The 19,362-nt window shown below is 35.2% G+C and overlaps 1 pseudogene; it reads right to left on the bottom strand.

Moving 5' to 3' along the window:
* LOC149570659 (vacuolar-sorting receptor 1 pseudogene) overlaps positions 1–19,119 on the bottom strand; it is a 36,168-nt pseudogene extending 17,049 nt beyond the window's left edge.
* Between the last annotated feature and the right edge of the window lie 243 nt (positions 19,120–19,362).

The following is a 19,362-nucleotide window of genomic DNA, read 5'->3' on the forward strand; positions in this document are numbered from 1 at the left end:
GTTCTTCTCTATTTGTTCAATTTATTCATTCATTTCTTAAATCCAACTTTTATTATTCAATGCATTAAAAAAATTTTCTAGGTTCAAATTTAGCAAGTAAACATGTATCTTTCAATTTGCTTCTTATCATTGTTTCATTTGATTTGTCTCTAATGATTTGATTAGGTGGATGATGCCTTCTGACATATCTTGCTAACATAGTTTCTTTGGATTTGGAATAAGTTTCACTGATTTCATCATGAACTTTAGTATCAAGCTTAGGTCCCTTTGTCTGTGGCTTCGGTCTTTCAAACTTGATTTGTACTAGCTTGGTAGACTTTGACTATGACTCAGGTTGCACTATTCACAACTCGATAGATGTTGGAGATTTTGGGGACTTAGGATGTGAAGCCTCCTATCTACCAAATAGATTTGGAGGGGCATCAAGTTCATAATAAAAAAAATTCTGTAATCCTCAGGCTCTTTGTTGCTTTCTTCTTCACTCTTTTCTGCAAACTCATGAATTCTTACATTTGCACTTTCTATAATTTTATGAGTAGACAAACTCAAACACTTCTATGCTTTAATTCTATAGAAGTATCCTAGGAATATTCTTTCATTTCCTTTGACATCGAATTTACCATTCCTAGATTCTTTCAAGTAACTTACACTAGGCTTATAGCCATACCGTATGTTGGTGTTTGAAAATGTTGTAGGGTTCGAATTACCCCGATGAGAATATGACACATCTAGGGGCAACTAACTCCCATTTTTGACATATCCTTTTAGACACTAGGCCAACTATAAGGATTGACCCTTCTTCTACTTCAAGCTCTGCAAGACCTAGGCAGGTGGACCTCAGACTCAATCAATATGGTACCAGTGCAAAAACATACTCCTGAATCTATTCAAAAAGATTTAACATTTATTTCTCCTAATAACTCATGTAATGAAACAAATCTTTAATAGCTAAATGCAAATCTATAACATTCATAAGTTTAGTGAGGGCATTCTATTGTAGCTCTTCAACATGAAAGGGGAAAAGCGTTTGATTAATAATGTTAATATCAACAAGACCCAAGTATAAGCAACAAAACCTAATGATCCTATCTCTGATCAGTGCCTTATCTATTGGAAAATTGAATGAATTACAACCATACATCTTCAAGAAATCTCAAATATATTTCTACATCAAGATCCCTGATCTATCTTTCACCTTGTGAATAGACATTTGCATCAACATGAATCCCATACTTAGACTATCCTATCATGAAATTGCAAACCCTGTGATAAACATCAAGCAATTACATGGTTCTTTGTTCCATCAGCAAGACACTTCAATCACATACACTTCTAAATAAAATGCAACTTAGTTTATGCTCTTTGTTCACAAATTAGAAGAGATTACATATCCACAAATAGGAGACATGATTCAAACTGAATTTAAATCCCTTTACTACTCTTTATTTATTCTCCTTGAAACCAAATACATGAAAGATGTATAGAAACTAACTCACAAATCACCTAACAAATCTAAACTATCTGCATTAAAACATAAATGTTACTTAATACAAGAAGAAATTGCTAAAGAATGGTGTCTCAGTAGTGAGTAATTTTCTTCTCAAAACTGGAACCCTTTGGTTTCTCAGTCACAAAAATTGGAACCCTTACAAAGAGAAAGAATGAGAAAGATATAGGAAGAAATAATTCTTAGATCTGCTCTGCATCTGACATGTGTCCACTTGAAATTCCCTCTCTTTGCCATGAAAAGGCTCTCTCTAATCTCTCTCCCCTTTGATCTAATTTGGTTTTCATTAGTATTCTATATCTGACTTGAAAATCTCCTTTTCAATGATGAAAACCATTCTGTTTACCAAAATTCTGAATATCTCATGGGATGCTTGGTAAAATTTGGGTTTAAACCTAAGTATAAGTGATCAAAATTGACCCTACCTACATTTTTTCTATCTTTTACCCACATTTTACTCATTACCATGCCAGAAATCAATTTTGAACTTAAAAAATAGAATACAATTGCAAGTTATGAATCTAGAAGAAAACCTCCTATAGCTTAAACATACTACTTTTTGTGTAGAAACTAACTCCATAATCAGAAAATTCAGTATCTCTTGGTTCTGGCAATATATAACATCACATATTTAGCCTATCAGAAACCCCCAAAGGCCAGTTTGAAAAATGACCCACCTATTACAAAGCTCAAGTTTGCAACTTCAACAATTTAAATTTTGAAAAATTTAAATTAATCTAAAGTTAAAACTTTAGAGAAAATGCCCCTTTTGAATTTAAAAGTCCTAGCGTGCACTTTTGAGAAAATATATTAAATTCAACATTTAAAAAGATATTTTATTTTTCCTTCTACACTTAAAGTTTTGGTCAACCCTCCGTTGACCTCACACAATGGGGCATTGTTTGATTGGCTACTCGATCTACATCATTTTCCATGTCAGCACCACCTCATCACACATGGGACCTGCTTTGCCACATGTCAATATCTCGCATACCCACAATATTTATCTAGCGAGCATCTTTGAAATACAGGTATGTGCTGATTGTTAGATTGGACACATGACAGCATCCTGTGCATCCATCTCGAACTCATCATGTGCGGGACCCTCTTGCCACGTGTAATTTTTTGCATGCCAACACTTTTTATCCTCTAGGCAACTTCATCTTGCAGGCTTGCGCCCGCCGCACGATTGAGACATGTGGCACGATCTCGTTCATTACCTCTAAACCTTCCATGTCATCATTATTGCATTTTCTTTTAAAATTATGCATTTACCTTCCTCCAACTGTCATCATTGATGGGGGCCCCGCCTTGTGACCAGCAACTTTCAAAAAACATTTGTTCTTGAGACAATAAGCTTTGTGTGTGCAATACTATTTAAAAACTAAAAGTACCTCCATCACAACATATGTGGGATAAAAAAATTCCCCTTCTACCTATAAATGTCTCCTTTGTTCACGTGTGGATTGCTCATAGCTTGATCTTCTTCCAATTATTTTCCTGCTTTGATTGTTCTTGGCATGAGTTTCACTTTAAATTGCTTGATGCTTTGACTGTGGTTTACTTTTCATTCCTCACGCCTGGGTCTTCATTTTAACTACCACAAGATGTTTTATAAAAAAGTTGTGGCTTTATGTTATAAGGCGTTGGTAGAGTCCATTTGATGGGCATTCTCTATCCTTGTGTAAACTGCCCTCATGCCTACTTGCACCCTTCTTTTTGGTGTGTTCTTCTTTTCAACATGGACATTTCTGGTAAATTTTCTATGGCTTGCATGCTTCTGTTTTTCACATGCATTGACTATTGTTACAAAAGATGCTTCTATTCACAAAACATGGATGTCCCTCCTTTTCTATGTGCTGACTGTGCTTGCAAATGCCTCTACATGGCATGGGATTGTGGTTTGGTCTTTCCATGAGTTGGGAGGTTTCTTCTTACTTTAAAATGTGTGAATAATCCTTTTAATGCTGCGGGGTTCCTTTTAAACATGGGATCTCTCTTTATTCATGAGGCTTGTTCTTCTCCTAACTTTCATCTTCTTGCCTATTATGTTGTCCCCTTTTATGGCTTTTATGCATGGAGCTACTTTTGGCTTTAATTAGCAACTTCTAAATTTTATTTGGCATTTTCTGGTTGCTTATGCCACTTCCCTTTAAAACCAAAGGTTCTCCTCCTCAAGAACTTGCATGTTTGCTTCGCCTGAACTATCCTTTATTGTTGTGGGCTCTTTTTTTTAAAACATGTTGACTACTTGTCTTTGGTGTTCTACCCTTTTCTAATTGGTATTGTTTGTGGTTTTTTAAAAATTTGTGCAGACCATCTTTTCTTTCAATGTGGAGTTAGGGTTGCTTTGAGATTCCCAACTCCATGTGCTTGATATGAAGACATAGCCATGGGGCCTAAAATGAGCCGCTCCCAAACAAATCTGCCATGAAGACCACTAATAAAAGACTTTGGGTCTAGATAGAGGCAGTGAACACCCAAACTCTCGAGGGGATTGGACAAGAAGAACATGTGTGCATGAATATTCAAACCCATGGTGCCAAATGAATACAACTGTTATCTCACCCATTGCTTTTGACTCGGCCCTCACTTATTTGAGAACACTACTCCATTTTTCTCATAGAATATTTTGATTTCTAAATGGTAATTGGTCCACAATAATTTTTACAAATCATCATTATTATAAACTTCCCCTTAGAACATCATAAAAACCTCACAGTGTTCATGTCAATCTGATGTAATTTAGTCAGACCCTAAAGTGGGTCTAGGTAAATTTTTTTTTTTCATTTCTGGGCAACTGAAATGCTAAACTGATCTATTGATCATCTCAAACTGATTAAAATCAAGTTTGATCATTCAAAAAAAATTTGAAAACTCATTTGACAACATTCAACAAATTGTCCATTTTGCATTAGGAGGTCCTTTGACTGGCCTTAAAAATTGACCCAAACAACTGACCAGGCTTTGAAATCTAACCCACTAATTCTTTGTTCCACACACTTGAACCCTGTCGAATCTTGTCTCATGAAGAATTGAGGGTCAAAAGATATTCACTGTCAAAGTTGCCTTCTCAAAATTATCTAGAAGAAAACATGTCAAAAAACCATAAACTGGGTTTGGATTCAGCTTCAAAAACTAGGTAAATTGACACTTGGGAGAATGAAAAATGGGGCATTGGTACACTATCCTAAGGTGAATATAAATTTGAGATTTGGGCTCATGATGAATGACTGGTTACAAATGGCAAGCGGTCAAAGTAGGGTACTTGGATTTTGTAGATTGAAAACAATGTCTGAAAAGCAATTTTTGCAAATGGAATTGACCTAGAAAAGTGGGCAGACAGATTCGTCAAGACTTGCAAATAGGCACACTTAAAGTATTTTAAGAGGACAACACAGTGGTACAATCCATTTGATGTCACTTATCATGGATTAGGAGTTATAACATCCCGAATAGGGGTGCCAAACATTCTACATTTCTTGACACTAATAAAACTTTAGAAATTGCAATTGGAATCATGTTTGAAAACTAATCAAATGGAGTTTTCATGAGCTTAAACTTGAAACATAACAAGTCTTTGACATCTACAATGCAACGAGAAAGGAAATTTAGCAATTGGGTCAACTGGGTCAAAATTATTATAGGTCAAATAGGGCTTCCCAGAATTATGTGCAAAGTGCATCAGCATGAAAATAGTAAATGACCAAATTTAAGGGATTCAAAACCTAGTCAAACGGATTTGAAAAAACTTAAAATCTAAAACATAGGCTCTCAGATATGGAAACTAGATACTCCCAAAGTGGTGGGTCATGACACATTTCTGGGTGCAAGATTTTTAGATGCAAACATGACCTCCTGTCACTGTTTGACATTTAGGTGAAAATTTAGAAATGACAATTGCTCAAAAGAGGACTTCACAAAATGACTCAAAACATTAGTTTAACTTCATGGAACATGTGGACATGTTGAATTGAAGGTGTTGGAAACATTAAACACCTCACAGGGCTCAAAGGTACAGTCGGGTACATATGCATTTATGGGCATTTATAGGGCTCAATTTCTCAATGGTACTCAAAATTGACCATGCAATTTTTAGTCCCAACAGTGGCTCTATTTGGGGATGCATTTCCTTTGCATACATGACAAGGATTTAGATCTCTAGAAGAAGTAGACCACTCACAAAACTTCAAAAACTCTCCCCAAACAACTTTATTGAAAACAAGAAACAACTACCTCCTACTATGTACACATGATGACCCTGGGCCATCAAACTTTCTCACCTCTGTCAAAAAATTGATTCTCCTTTGAAATTTCATGAGGTAAACTAAAAATATCTCTTCTATTAGTTTTACCAATTAGATCAGCATCTTGAAACAAATTACTTGGCAAAACAAAACAACTTCCTTCATTCTCATAATGCATACATACATCAGAATTAGCTTTTACTTCATGCTCTTTATGAGAAAAAAAATCATTGTGCTTATAATTAGATAATCTAAACTAAGAATCAAAATCCAATAAGGATTCGTGCATGCTGATTGGAAACACAAAAACTTCATATTCTACACCATTCACCAAGTTGCATATACCAAAAACTTGCAACTCACCTTGTGCCTTCAGCTGCAAAGAGTATGTGAAATCTGATTGTTGCCTACTTGAAGTCATGTCATTCATTACATCAAATTTATCATTCACTGAAACCTCTTTACATTCTTCCAATAACTGATTAGTTACCAAGCACAAGAAATCATTTTGAAAGTACTGATCTAAGCTATGCTAATTACAATCATTTTCTTCATCTAATTGAATGTTAGAATGAATCTTGAACTTATCTTTAGAAGACTTATCAGTATATAAAGAGAATCTATAACCTAATTGACAACTTTCATTGTTTTCCTCTTCATCACATGAAACATCAAAAGATATTGCAGCATAACTAGCATGCAGAGAATTTGAAACAACATTACACTTCCCTTCACTAATGTGCTCAGCATCTGACAAATCATCATGTGCAAAAACATTTGAGGTACTGTTATATACACCTCCAAAGTCTAACAAAGATTGTCTAGGTTTTACTTCATTTTCCACATCAAACTTTGGGGAATTGATTTGACTGAATGAGAAAGTAATATGAGAGAAAATATGAAGATCCTAGAAACACTTACATGCTTTTCAAACTCACGAGCCAACAAACCTGAGATTTCATCAGAGCTCAAGAAGATTTCCTCACAAATCTTCTCCCGACTGTGATTACCATCTAGACAACATGAAAAACTTACAACAGCAAGATCATTAGTGTAACAATATGAAAAATCAACATTATTATGACATTCTTTCTTATCATGGAAATCACTAGATCTATTGTTGTTACAACTTTCTTCAACTTCATATTTACTATAACAAAATTTGTTTTCTCTATCATATCCATCTTCCTCATGGTGATTGCTATTACCTAATTCATTAACGTTTGAATCCTTCTCTTCACACTCAGAAGAAAAATCACCTTTATATACGGATTCATTATATTCATTGCTACCTTAGCTTTCAGCACACTCATTATCATTAGAAGAGATAACATGAAACCTATAATCATCATTTTCCATCTCTTCAATAAATCTTTCAATTTGTAAAATCTTTTGTAATCTTATAGGTATTGACCAGTTGATTGAATTAGGCACTAGAACATCAAGGAAAACACGAGGCAAGGAAGATTCCTCAGGTCTACAATGAAAAGACATCTTTTTGATCATTGATTTAAACCTTAAGTACCATTTTTTGACACTTAAACCTTGAATACTTCCTCCCTCAATTCTTATAAGACTGAAAATCCTTTTGTAGATCATTTTATTCAACATAACAATATTATTGCTCACAGTTTCTAAACTTCCAAAATTTGGCAAACTAATCTCAGATCTGAGATCTGACTCCATTATAAAGTAAAACTTCTACCTCTTCTCTCTAGTGTTGAACATCACTGAATAAAGGAAACCCTTTTAAACACTTGACCTTCATGAAAAGAAACATGAAAATCAAAATACCTCAAGTGCTAATGCTGAACTTTGATCTCCTGATTTGGCATAGGTGCAAGACTAAAAATCCTTTTATACCACTGGTTAAACTTCATAGAGCCACCACCTCTTTGAGGAGAACAAAATGAAATCACTACTATGATTCACTTTAACAATTCAAATTTCTTATGAAAACAAATCAATCAACACTTTAAAACTCATTGGTCAAGAATTCATATATCTCTCTTCTTGTCTAAAACTTAACTTTCAGATCTACATTACCAAGCTGAAAAATCTTTGAAAGCACTTATATATTAACTCACCTACACTGGTACAAAGATCCTTTATAGAATCACCACTCACAATTGTGAGAAATATTTTTACAACATGATTTGTAACATGACAAATCTGAATTGAACTTTCAACTTATAGGATGTGCAAATCTTTAAAAACTTCAAAGAGAGAAACATCTTTAAAACAATTATGACTCTGAATTTACAATAGTATTTTGAAAACCAAACTAACTAAAGTGATTGAATCATAAAACTTAGGAGCAACACAATTTGTACTCAATCCTTCAAATATACTACTGTCCTAAACAAAGCATCACTAGGGTGCATGACATTTAAGTAAGAAAACTAGAAAAACACATTAGAGAACTTACTCTTGCAAATTTTTCATGCACTTCTCCTATTGTATTGAATCTCTTTTTAAATTCTCAAGGTTTGTCTATCACTCAAATTCAATATAGTCCCTGGTAGAGTCACCATTTTTTTGGTGATTGAAAATGTTGTAGATTTTCAATTACCCCGATGAGAATATGACACATCTAGGGGTAGCTAACTCCCATTTTTGACATATCCTTTTAGACAGTAGGCCAACTATAAGGCTTGACCCTTCTTCTACTTTAGGCTTTGCAAGACCTAGGCGGGTGGACCTTAGACTCAATCAATATGGTACTAGTGCAAAAACATACTCCTAAATCTATTCAAAGTAGATTTAAACCTTATTTCTCCTGATAACTTATGTAATGAAACAAATCTATAGTAGCTAAATGCAAATGCATGACATTCATAAGCTGAGTGAGGACATTCTATTGAAGCTCTTCAACATGAAATGGGAAAAGTGTTTGATTAATAATGTTGATACTAGTAAGACCAGAGTATAAGCAACAAGACCTTATGATCCTATCTCTGATCAGTGCCTTATCTATTGGGAAATTAAATGAATTACAACCATACATCTTTTGGAAATCTTAGATATATTTCTACATCAAGATCCTTGATCTATCTTTCACCTTATGAAAAGACATCTGCATCAAAATGAATCCCATGCTTAGACTATCCTATCATGAAATCTGCAAACCCTATGATAAACATCAAGCAATTACATGGTTCTTTGTTCCTTCAGCAAGACACTTCAATCACATACACTTCTAAACAAAATGCAACCTAGTTTATGCTCTTTGTTCACAAACTAGAAGAGATTATAGATCCACAAATAGGAGACATGATTCAAACTAAATTTAAATCCCTTTACTACTCTTTATTTGTTTTCCTTGAAACCAAATACATGAAAGATGAAAGATGTATAGAAACTAACTCACAAATCACCTAACAAATCTAAACTATTTGCATTAGAACATAAATGTTTTTCAATATAAGAAGAAATTTTTGAAGAATGGTGTCTCAGTAGTGAGTAATTTTCTTTTCAAAATTGGAACCCTTTGGTTTCTTAGTCACAAAAACTAGAACCCTTACGAAGAGAAAGAATGAGAAAGATATAGGAAGAAAGAATTCCTAGATTTGCTCTGCATTTGACATGTGTCCACTTGAAATTCCCTCTTTTTGCCATGAAAAGGCTCTCTCTAATCTCTCTCCCCTTTGATCTAATTTGGTTTTCATCAGTATTCTATATCTAACTTGAAAATCTCCTTTTCAATGATGAAAACCATTCTATTTGCCAAAATTTTGAATCCCTCATGGGATGCTTGGTAAAATTTGGGTTTAAACTTGAGTATAAGTGATTAAAATTGACCCTACTTTCATTTTTACCATCTTTTACCCACATTTTACTCATTATCGTGCCAGAAAATTAGTTTTGAACTTCAAAACTAGAATACAATTGCAAGTTATGAATCTAAAAGAAACCTCCTATAGCTTGAATACACTACTTCATATGCAGAAAATAACTCCATAATCAAAAAAATTAGTTTCTCCTAGTTCTGGCAATATATAACATCACATATTTAGCCTACTAGAAACCCCCTAAAAGCCAGTTTGAAAAATGCCCTTGTTACAAAGCTTAGGTTTGCAACTTCAATATTTTAAATTTTGAAAAAAAAAAATTAATCTAAAGTTAAAACTTTAGAGAAAATGCCCCTTTTGAATTTAAAAGTCCTGACGTACACTTCTGAGAAAATATATTAAATTCAACATTTAAAAAGATATTTTATCTTTCCTTCTGCACTCAAATTCATGGTCAACCCTCTGTTGACCTCGTGCCATGTGGCATTGTCTGATTGGCTACTCGATCTGCATCATTCACCATGTTAGCACCACCTCATCACACATACAACCCACTTTGCCACATGTCAATATCTCACATACCTGCAATATTTATCTAACGAGCATCTTCAAAATGTGGGCATGCATTAATTGTTAGATTGGACATGTGGCAGCATCCTATGCATCCATCTCAAACTACTCTTGATTTATACCAACTCATTACACATAGGACCCTCTTGCCACATGTCAATTTTCTCCATGCTTGCACTTTTATCCTCTGGGAAACTTCATATTGCGGGCTCGCACCCAGTGCACGATTGAGACACATGGCGCGATCTCGTTCACTATCTCTAAACCTGCCATGTCATCATTATTTCATTTTCATTTAAAATAATGCATTTACCTTCCTCCAACTGTCATCATCGATAGGGGCTCCACCTTGTAACCAACGACTTTCAAAAAGCCTCTGTCCTTGAGACAACAAGCTTTGTGTGTGCATTACTATTTAAAAACTAAAAGTACCTCCATCACAACATATGTGGGATAAAACAAATCCCCTTCTTCTGACGAATGTCTCCTTTGTTAACGAGTAGATTTCTCATGGCTTCCTCTTTCAATTATTTGCCTACTTTGATTGTTCTTGGCGTGAGTTTCACTTTAAATTGCTTGATGCTTTGACTATGGTTTTCTTTTCATTCCTCACACCTAGGTCTTCATTTTAACTATCGTAGGGTGTCCTATAAAAAAGCTGTGGCTTTCTGTTATAAGGCATTGGAAGATTCCATTTGATTCACATTCTCCATCCTTGCACAAACTGCCCTCACCCCTACCTGCACCCTTCTTTTTGGTGTGTTCTTCTTTTCAGCGTGGACATTTCAGTTAAATCTGTTGTGGCTTGCATGCTTCTTTTTTTCACATGCGTTGACTTTTGTTACAAAAGACACGACTATTCACAAAACTTGAATGCCCCTCCTTTTTTATGTGTTGACTCTACTAGCAAATGCCTCTACCTAGCATGGGAAAATGGTCTGGTCTTTCCATGCATTGAGAGGTTGCTTCTTACTTTAAAAGGTGTGAATTCTCCTTTTAATGCTATAGGGTTCCCTTTAAACATGGGATCTTTCTTTATTTATGAGGCGTGTTCTTCTCCTAAATGGCATCTTCTTGCTTGTTATGTTGCCCCCTTTTATGGCTTTTATGTGTGGAGTTGCTTTTGGCTTTAACTGGTGACTTCTAAATTTTATTTGGCATTTTCTAGCTACTCATGTTACTTCCCTTTAAAATCACAGATTCTCCTCCTCAAGAACTTGCATGTTTTCTTTGCCTGAACTATCCTTTATTGTTGTAGGCTCTTTTTTTTTTAAACATGCCAACTGCTTGTCTTTGGCGTTCTGCCCTTTTCTAATTGCTATTGTTTATGGTTTTTTTTATTTGTATAGACCATCTTTTCTTTCAATGTGGAGTCATAGTTGCTTTGAGATTCCCAACTCCATGCACTTGATATGAAGACACATCCATAGGGCCTAAAATGAGCTGCTCCCACACAAATCTGCCATGAAGACCACTGATAAAAGACTTTGAGTCTAGATAAAGGCATTGAACACCCAAACTCTCAAAGGGATTGAACAAGAAGAACATGTGTGCATGAATATTCAAACATGTGATGCCAAATGAATAAAACTGTTATCTCACCCATTGCTTTTGACATGGTCCTCACTTATCTGAGAACACTGCTCCTTCATTTTTCTCATAGAATATTTTGATTTCTAAATGATGATTGGTGCACAATCATTATGTCTTTACCAATCATCATCATTATAAAATTCCCCTTAGAAAATCATAAAAACCTCACAATGTTCATGTCAATCTAGTGTAATTGAGTTGGACCCTAAAGTGGGTCTAGCTTAAAAAAAATTAGTTTTGGGCAATTGAAATGCTAAATTGATCTATTGATCATCTCGAACTAATTAAAATCAAGTTTCATCACTGAAAACAATTTTGAAAACTCATTTGACATCATTTGGAAAATTGTCAATTTTGCATCAGGAGGTCCTTTGACTGACCTTAAAAATTTAACCAAACACCTGACCGGGCTATGAAATCTGACCCACTGATTCTCTATTCTGTACATGTGCACCCTATCAAATCTCATCTCATGAATAATTTTGGGTCAAAATATATTCGCTATCAAACTTGCCTTCTTAGAATTACTTGCAAGAAAACATGTCAGAAATCCATAAACTTGGTTTGGATTCAAATTCAACAACTAGGTAAACTGACACTTGGGAGAACAAAAACTAGGGCATTGGTTCACTATCATGAGGTGAATGTAAATCTAAGATTTGGGCTCATTATGAATAACTGGGCGCAAATGGTGAGCAATCAAAGTAGGCTACTCGAATTTTGCAGATTGAAAACAATGTCTAAAAAGCAATTTTTACAAATGGAATTGACTTGGAAAAGTGGGCAGACGGATTTGTCAAGACTTGCAAACTAGCACACTTAAAGTATTTTTTGAGGACAACATAGTGGTACAATCCATTCGATCTCACGTATCAAAAAATTAGGAGTTATAACATCCCAAACAAGGGTACCAAACAATCTGCATTTATTTATACCAGTAAAACTTTAGAAATTGCATTTGGAATCGTGTTTGAAAACTAATCAAATAGATCTGTCATGAGCTGAAACTTGAAACATAAAAAGTCTCTAATGTCTATAATAAAACACAAAAGGAAATTTAGTAATTGGGTCAACTGGGTCAAAATTATTATAGGTCAAATAAGGCTTCCCAGAATTATGTTGAAAGTGCATCAGTATGAAAATAGTAAATGACCAACTTTGAGGGACTCAAAACCTAGTCAAACAGATTTAAAATGACTCAAAATTTGAAACATAGGCTCTTAGATATGGATGCTAGATACTCCCAAAGTGGTGGGTCATGAAACATTTCTGGATGCAATATTTTTAGATGCAAATATGACCTCCTGTCACTATTTGACACTTAGGTGAAAATGCAAAAATGACAATTGCTCAAAGGAGGACTTCCCCAAATGACTCAAAACATCAATTTAACTTCATGGAACATGTGGACATGCTGAATGAAAGGTGTTAGAAACATTAAACACCTCACGAGGCTCAAAGGTACAACTAGGTACATATGCATTTATGGGCATTTATAGGGCTCAATTTCTCAATGGTACTCAAAATCTACCATGCAATTTTTAGTCCCAACACCATAGTTCATAAGGAGTTTAATTTGAGTCTTTCTTCAGTTTTACTTTATTCAGGTATGCACTCTAGTGCTAATTGTTTCCTTCTAGTATTTGATTGCAACATTCTTTTCTATCATCAATGTTCTTGCACAATCCATGATAGAACTTTTCCTTCTTTCAAGTATACCATTCTACTGAGGTGTACCAAGGGATGATACTTGTCTTTTGATTCCTTTTTCAATGTAGAATTCATTGAATTCCTTGGAGATGAATTCACCACCTCTTTCTAATCTTAAACTTTTCAACTTCTTTATAGTTTCTTTTTCTACTCTTGCCAAATACCACTTGAATTTCTAACAAGCTTCTAATTGTTCTTTTAGATACATTATAGTCATCATTCTAGAATAGTCATCAACAAAAAGAATGAAAAAATTTTCTCCACTATAACTCTCAATTCCAATAGGTCTAAATAAGTCTATGTGCACAAGCTTTAAGACTTCTTCAAAATAATAGTTCTTTCTTTTGAAACTAGTCTTTCCCATCTTACCAATTTGACAATTTTTGTATAGACCCATACCTAGTTTTCTTAAGCTAGGAATACCTCTTACTATTCTATATTTGCTTATCTTAACTAGGTTATCAAAGTTTACATGACATAATTTTTTGTGCCATAACCAACTTTCTTCTACTTGAGCAATAAAACATGAACTTTCACTGAGATCTATATAGAATTGGTTACCTTTTGTTTGCTTGCTAGATCCAACTAGATTTCCTTTTCCATCCACCATTTTGGTTAGTCCATCCATGAATTCTACCTTTAATCCAATGTTATTCAACTATGCCACAGTTAGTAGATTATGCTTTAGTCCTTCAACCCAACAACCATTATCACATATAAGTTCTTTGGTCAAATAGACACATCCTTTTCATTTTATGCAACGAGGTTCATTGTTTCCAAATCTCACACTACCACCATCAGAATATTCCATGTGCTCAACCTCTATTTTGTCTCTAGTCATATGATGAGAGTAGCCATTGTCAATAATCCATGTATCATTTTTGCTAACATGAGAGATAAGTGCCATCTTATCTCCTTCATCATTAGATTCATCTTTTATTGGAATATATACCATTTCATCTTCACTGTTATCATAATCTTTAGCAATAATTTCTTTCCTTTGTCCTTGTAGTTTTTGTAATTTATGAATTCCTTCTTGCCTTTGTAATTATTTCCTTTCTTCTCATCCTTGTTTTCTTTATTTGGGCATCTTTTAACAATGTGACCCAACTTCTTCACAAGAAAAATGTATTAGAGGAATTTTACCTTTGTACTTTCCTCTACCTTTGGAATATTTCCTTGTAAGTAGCACTTCAACAACTTCAAGATCACTATTAGAATTTTCTTTTTCTTCTTCACTTCTTGATTGATTGGCCTTTGATTTCTTATTCTTTTTCTTGAGTGAGAGTTTGGATTCAAATGCAAACTCAATATCTTTGGAGCTAGGAACATAGTTATTATAGTTATCCAAATCAAAAGCTGTCAATCTTCCAACTAGAGCATCCAAAGTTATTTTGTTGTTTGGATCACATCTCATCTCTTGAATATAAAACACTCTAATTACATAAATAGGAAGAAGAGTTTCGAGTCTCTTACTTACAACTATTTTGTCATCAATGCCTCCTCCAAATGCTTTGATTTTGGTCACACTTGCTTTGATTCTTTCCACATATCTTGCAACATTTTCATCTTCTATAATTCATCTAATCAAATTGACCTCTAAGACTTTTTACTTTAGCTCTTCTTACATTTTCATCTCCTCCATAAATGTTTTTCAATTTGATCCACATTACATGAGTTGTAGTGCATTCTTTTACTTCATCAAAATCAACATAACTAAGAGTAGATGCAATATCAATAATCATGATATGATTTTTCTTTTCAACAATGTCTTCAATTGATAATTTTCTAGTAGGAGTCTTGTATTTAGTATCAAGATACTTACAACTTTAATCACTAATAGTTGCCAAATGTAATCTCACAATTTCTTGCTATGCTACAAAGTTGTCTTAGTTTAACCTAGGAATCTCTCTTCTCTAAGACATCTTAATTGATGGGGACACAACCCAAGAATAGAATGGAACCAACAGAAAAATGAAAATTATATTAACTGAGAGAATAAGCTAGTACAAATAGTGCAAAGAAAATAAACTTCAAAACATGACCTAAGGGCTTACAATAGCATAAATCTGGAGAATATTTCTCCTTTTAGCACCTCCTCTCAAACTCCACTCTGAACTGCCTTTTACAATGCCAGAAATCTACTTAAATAGACCTCGGAGGGTTAAGGACTAGGAGTACATTCTAGAAAGTGCTAGTAGGCATCCACCGATGAAATAGAAGGTTCTAGGAGCTACGTTAGAAGTCGGTGCAAATCTAGAAGAATCCAGAAACGATAACTGAACTTTCGAGAGGCATAACTTTTGAACCGTAGCTCTGATTGATGAACCATTTACATTTTTAGAAAGCTCTCAAAGTGCTCTATAGCCCTATGGAAAAGCTTTGCTTGTCTCCCATGTTTTGACCCTTTTTGAGGTCATTTAATGCCCCAAACCTGACTTTGAAGCATTCTTAGGAGGTCTCCAAAACCTGAGAAACTGCAATAACTTTCAAACCGTGGGGCCTATTGACTTGATTCTTTTTCTAGAATGATTTAAATCATGATTACATTCATCTGGCCAATTCACACCTTCTAGTTTACCGAAATGATGGCCCAAATACATGCTCCTATTTTTTTAGGATTTTCAAACGCACTGATAGTTGAACTATGAGAGTTGGAACCTTTATTTGAGCCAAATGGGTATCCAAAAATGTAAAGACATGAAATAGAAATTAAGTCTAAGTATTTTTTTGGGTGACACAGGATTGCCCTTATACCTCTGGATGCTCCTGCATCAGACACCCAGGGTAGATTGAAAAGTGACCCTGTCACTTTATGGATGGTAGAGGAAATCCCAAATGGGAAACCTCAGCTACTGAAATCCAAGTTGAGTCCTCGATCAGCCGTCCTTTCCATTTGACCAAATATTCTTCATACTACCTGTTTCTGGTACTCCTACCCACATGATGGTCTAGAATGTCTTCTATCTCCTCCTTCTTAGAAGCAGGAATTGGACATGGCTCTAAAACCAGCTCCTCATCTGCACCATCATCATGACATTCTGTTAAATATGCAATGTTGAAGATGGGAGAAATGTGAATATGTTCTGGTAGCTCCACCTCATATGCATTTCTTGAGTCATGTTTCTTCAGAATTTTGTAGGGGCCAAATTTCTTCATTTTCAGCTTGTTGTAAGTACCAACTGGAAATCTTTCTTTTCATAAGTGCACCATGACTACATCTCCTACTTGGAATTCCTTATGTCTTCTCCTTTGATCAGCCCTAGCTTTATACTCTTGATTCATCTTGGTAATGTGTGCTTGAACCTCCTCATGTAGACGCTTGATATGTTCAGCAAATTCCTCAGCTTCAGCACTTGTCCTCTCCCCTTGTTCTATCTTCCTCAATTCTGGTGCAGTCCTTGGGCTATTCCCATATAAAATTTGGAATGGTAATTTTCCAGTACTCCTATTTATAGAGTTATTGTAAGAAAACTCTACTTGTGGTAGAATCAAATCCCATCCCTTGGGCTTATCCCCAACTAATCATCTCAACAAATTGTCCAGACTTCTGTTTACCACTTCTGTTTGGCCGTCAGTTTGTGGGTGATGCGTGGAACTGAATTTCAAGTCTGTTCTCAGCTTTTTCCACAATGTCCTCCAGAAATACCCCACAAATTTAGTATCTCTATCAGAAACTATACTCCTTGGAAGACCATGTAGTCTTACCACCTCTTTGAAAAACAAGTCTGCAATATGGACAACATCATGAGTTTTGTGGCATGGAATGAAATGTGCCATTTTGGAGAACCTATCAACCACCACGAATACTAAGTCATTACCCCTTTGTGTCCTTGGCAATCCAAGAACAAAATCCATACTTATGTCCTCCCATGGCTTTGATGGAATAGGCAATGGCTGATATAGACCAGTATTGTGACTAAACCCCTTGGCAACTTGACAAACCTGCCAACTTTGTACAAACTTCTTTACATCCTGTGAAATTTGAGGCCAAAAATAATGTTCTCTAAGAATGGCAATGGTCTTATCTCGACCAAAATGTCCTGCCATCCCTCCACTGTGTTTCTCCTTAATCAGATTTTCTCTCATGGAACTCCTTGGAATGCATAATTGACTACCTTTGAACAACATGCCATCCTGAATCAAATAGTCTAACCACTTGGTTCCATCTACAACAATAGATTCTTTACAAGCTTTCCATGCTTCAGCAAAATCAGGATCCTCAGGGTACAAATTCTTGAGCTCATCAAACCCAACTACTTCAACCTGCATTACTGTAAGTAGTGACTGTCTCCTACTTAGTGCATCTGTAACCCTGTTAGATTTTCTACTTCTATGCTTCAACACAAATATATAACTCTGCAAGAATTCTACCCACTTCATATGCCTCTGATTCAATTTACCTTGGCTATTTAGGTACTGTAATGCTTGATGATCAGTATACAAAACAAATTCCTTTGGCAATAAATAATGCCTCCATTTCTTTAAGGCCTGAACTATTACATAGAATTCTTGATCATAAATAGAATACTTCTTCTTTGCATCATTCAATTTTTCACTAACATATGCAATAGGCTTACCTTCTTGGCTTAATACAGCCCCAATAGCGCTACCACTAGCATCACAATCCACTTGGAACACTTTTCTAAAATTTGGAAGTGCCAACATAGGCTGTTCTGTTACCTTCTTCTTCAGCAATTCAAAACTTCTTGCAACTGCTATAGTCCATTTGAACTCTTTTCTATCCCCTCTTATTGTATCAGTTAGGGGTGCACATATGCCACTAAAATTCTTAATAAACTTTCTGTAAAAAACTAACCAAACCATGAAATCATCTTACCTCAATATCAGACCTTGGAGTAGGCCATTCCAAGATGGCTTTTACCTTTTTCGAATCCATTTTGAGACCTTCAGGTGATATAACAAACCCCAAATAGACTAACTCCCTTTTTGCAAAGTTACACTTCTTCATATTAATTAACAGTTTCTCTTCCCTTAGCCTTTCAAGGACACTATGAATATGCAATAAAGGTTCTTCCAAAGTCTTGCTGAAAATTAAAATATCATCCAAATAGACAATAACAAATTTTCCCAAGAACTTCTTAAGTACCTCATTCATGAGCCGCATGAAGGTGCTTGGGGCGTTCGTCAATCCAAAGGGCATGACTAACCACTCATAAAGACCCTCCTTGGTCTTGAAGGATTTTTTCCACTCATCTCCTTCTTGAATCCGTATCTGGTGATAACCACTCTTCAGATCTATCTTTGTGAAGTACTGAGCTCCACTCAAGCAGTCCATAATATCATCCATCCTTGGCAAAGGAAACTGGTACTTGATGGTGATCCTATTTATAGCTCAAGAATCTGTACACATCCTCCATTCTCCATCCTTCTTTGGTGTGAGTACTGCAGGTACTGAACATGGACTCAGGCTCTCTCAAATCAAGCCCTTCCTCAACAGCTCCTGAACCTGTCTATTTAGCTCCTCTGTTTTAGTAGGAGTCATCTTGTGAGAAGCCTTGCTTGCAAAACTAGCTCCTAGAATCAGATCTATCTGATGACTGATTTGCCTTACTGGTGGAAATCCATCTGGAACATTATCAGAGATAATATCTCCAAACTCCCCTAGTAAATCTGAAACTTCAAATGGTATTTCACTACTACCTTCTTTATCTTTCCTAGGAATCAAAGCATAGCACATATGCTGATGTTTCATGCCATCTAAAAACTTCCTTCCATCAACAACACAAATCCTAGCACTACTAAATACCTTTTCACCTTCCTTTTTCATGGGCTTCAATTTGTGGTGAACTCCATCCTTTGTCAGAGAGTATGTGTTTGCATGTCCATCATGCACTGCATGTCTATCAAACTGCCATGGTCTACCCAACAATAGATGGAAAACATCCATCGAAATAACATCACAGAGAACTTCATCATGGTA

This window comes from Cupressus sempervirens, chromosome 3, assembly GCF_028749045.1.
Source record: "Cupressus sempervirens isolate cs-2001-9-10 chromosome 3, ASM2874904v1, whole genome shotgun sequence".
Taxonomy (NCBI): Eukaryota; Viridiplantae; Streptophyta; class Pinopsida; order Cupressales; family Cupressaceae; genus Cupressus; species Cupressus sempervirens.